The following is a 3,544-nucleotide window of genomic DNA, read 5'->3' as shown; positions in this document are numbered from 1 at the left end:
TTAGTGTCCGGTTCGCGGTTCGCAACTCGACTGACTATTTTGGCTCGCGCGCCAAAAGAACTGCCTGAGTGGGGGAGACGCCAGGCACGCCAGCCTCTCTTCTAGCTAGGGGAAACAGTGCAGTGGTTTTCGGTGGGGAATTCTATACGGACGTGACACCTCCCCCCCTAAAAGTAAAACGTGGGACCGTGTCCGACGTTTTATCTGATTATTTGAGTTTGCTACGTATCTGCAATTAAAATGTTAATTCGACATTAAAATGTATCAGTATTATTCCCGGCGTACACAGACGCTGCTCCAGTGATTGTATCGCCGAGATATTTTCCGGCGCTTCCTATCTTGGCAATGTCAAAATTATTTAGGTTAAATCATGGTGAGGTTATGTCTAGCATCTATGGCTATTGTAAAACGCTTACTATTATTCAATGTATTATCATGAGTTTTAATTGTTAACGCTTTTATAGCTATAATCCTATTCATTAACCGTGCTACTACAAATGTGATTATTGATCTTATTCATTAATTACGTTATTATAAGATTCAAGTATTGGCCGTAATTATTAGTTCATTACCCTTATAACTTACTGTTCACCGTCGTTTGACAGAATACGGAGGTCACTATAATATATGGGCTTGGGACGTTCGCTCACGTTTTCTCTGGGCGCTGTCGCTGTGGACGTGGAGGGCTGATCTTCAGACGAAGGACGGGTCTTATGGCGGGGATCTGATGTGGTCGAGATGAGAGTTTCTTCGTCCTGTTGTCTCCGTGGAGAGGTTCTCCTGCTAGGCCCGGCCAAGTGAAGTAACAGATGTGCAACGGAGCTCCAAATTGCCCCGAGGAGGTGTAGGCTCCATCCATAAGCGGAGTGAAGGGCGTAACCGCGGATGATGGTGTCCACAATTAGCTTGATTAGGCGTATCAATATGAAGATCGCCAGGACTCCGGCACTTGCAGAGCCGAACGTTATGAATCCTTGCCAGAGGCGCGCTCCTGCGCTTTCGGCAATTTTTTCCAAAGATTTTTCGTCGAGGAGGTTCAGCATCGAGACGCTCCCTGGGGGAATGTCCTGGCCCATCGCTCCGCGGGCCAATGTATTCAGCATTTGTGGCTTTTCCACAGGAAACATTATGTGGTTTCGGAGACGGTCTAGATCCTCGTCCGAGTATATGCCGCTGGTTGCGAGCGCTAGAGGGCTGACGTATTTCCAGGTTGGGCGCGTCAGCGGCTGAATGGTAGGTAACGGCACCGATTCCACTGCACGCGGCATGAGGCGAAACCATGTTCCATGGATTTTGTACATGGCCGGAAGCAGTTCACTGCATTCCTTCGGCGTTCCTGCTTGCGTTAATATTCTTGATCCTGGTAGGAGAAATGCTGACTTATTTCCATGAGTTACAGGTAGCTCGGTAAAACATCCCTCTGTCTGGCGGATTTTACATTCCACTGGGACGCATCGGATGAGGTGAATGGCTTCTCCAGCTACCACGGCTGTGTATCCGGGAGCTTTCATGATGCGATATGCCATCTCGTCGGGTGCGATGCTAGACAGAGTGAGTGCGTTTTGAAGGATCTGTTTTTCAAGAGCGCACTTCTGCTCCATAATGTCTCGATATAAACGTGTGAGTTGCGTCTTGATGTGTTTTTCAACGTAAACAAACTTGGAGTTGACGTAAGCGAAAATATCCAAATTATCTACGGAGATTTTCGATCGTATTTTGAAAGTGCGGTCGCGGTGTGTTTCCAGGATGAAGAGTTTGGGGTGCTCGGTCTTCGTCAGCGTATATCCGCAGAGGCCCATTTCAGCTGTCTTGGTGAGAGCGAAGGTAGTCTCTTGCGTGGTGACCGTGTAAATGATGGGCGAGGTTTGATTATTCTTAGGTATTAACTTGTTTGCCTGGCCTTCGTATAGGATATCATAGTGATCGAAATTGCAATTGTCGGTAGGCACGGATGACCAGAAAGTCTCTTCGCCATCAGCATCCAGGCACTGTCCGGCAGCAACTTTGCAATGCACGCCCGAAGGCAGGATAATTTCGTCTGCACTATGACGCAATGGAGCCTCGAAATTCCGCATGGTTATCTTGATTGATGCCTGCACGATTACGTTATCCCATGTTCCATAAGGATCGCTATATTGAGTTCCTGTACAACGTCCGTCCACTGAGGTAGATCCGGCGAGGGTAATGCCCCGGACGGAGGTACTGTTTGGTTTCAAACCCGTGATATAGCCATCTCTGTTGCCGAGGTAAATGGTCCCTGTTTCGTGAATCTTCCTGCAGTTACTATCTGTCATTTCTTGTAGGTAAACTCTTCTCCCGTTGTGGACTATCGACACGTGAGAGTGCATCCCGCAATAATATATAGTGCGGTCCACCTCTACCTTGCACTGGATTACCCGGGTCTTGTCGAAGTCTGAGAGTTGAAGAAGCTGGATGTAAACGTTCTTTGTGACTGGCTCAATATCTTCCAGTTCGCAGTTCCCGATGTCTAGGAGAGATAGTGAGGTGATGTTGAGGCCATGCCCTCCGCAATCGTAGCCCACCAGGCAGCGTGCTGGTGGTATAAGCACCAGGAGTCCAAGGAAGAGGACGACGACGGTCGATGGGTTCATCCTGAAACGTGTCGAGCGGCAGACTGACGTGCTTGCGTTTTTTTTTTTTGTCAGTCGCGCTGGCTGGGCCCAGGGTGGGGGGCACCTTTTGCAGGCGGGTGCGTTTCCCGTTCTCCGATGTGGCGCAGCTTCTTGAGTTTGTTTTGGTGTACTATCCTAGTTCTATCGCTACTTATCGCTAATCTAACATTATTCTTATCTAGAATTTCCAAAATCTCGTGGGGCCCTGTATATTGGTCCGCGAGTTTTCCTTTCATAGGTTCTTTTAATAAATAAACCTGATCGCCTGACTTAAACGCTTGGGGGTTTACTTTTTTGTCATAATAGTGTTTAGATCTTAATTTCGCGCGCGTCAAATTTTCCTTGGCTATTTCCTGGGAGTCTCGAAGTCGGTTGAATAATGAGGTCAGGTAATTGGCGTAAGTCTCGCTAATATCATCCGGCAGAGTCGGATCACTGGCTGGGATTCTGGCCATCTTTCCGAATACCAGCTCGTATGGCGCGAATTTTGTGCCTTCATGCACGCTAGTATTGTATGAGAAGGTCGCTAATCTTAGGTATTCGTCCCACTCGTGATTCCTATCTACGTATTGTTTGAGATACTCCCAGAGCACGTGATGGCTTCTCTCGATAGAGCCGTTTGATTGCGGATGGTATGCGGTGGTTTTAAATTGCGTTATTCGAAACTTACGAGCGACGGCACGCATAAGGGCGCTTAAAAAGTTGGAGCCTTGGTCGGTAAGGGTTGCCTTAGGAGCGCCATAAATACAGATAAAATCATTTACAAATGCGTTAGCAATATCAATTGCAGTCGCTTGTTTTAATGGCAGGGCAAGGGAATATTTAGTTAGGAGATCCTGTATGGTTAAAATATACGTGTTTCCTACCCGGGGTTTTCAGGGTAGCGGACCCATAATATCCATCGAGATTTT

Source organism: Wasmannia auropunctata, unplaced genomic scaffold, assembly GCF_000956235.1.
Source record: "Wasmannia auropunctata unplaced genomic scaffold, wasmannia.A_1.0 LD336040.1, whole genome shotgun sequence".
NCBI classification, from domain to species: domain Eukaryota; kingdom Metazoa; phylum Arthropoda; class Insecta; order Hymenoptera; family Formicidae; genus Wasmannia; species Wasmannia auropunctata.
This window is presented reverse-complemented; position numbering follows the sequence as displayed.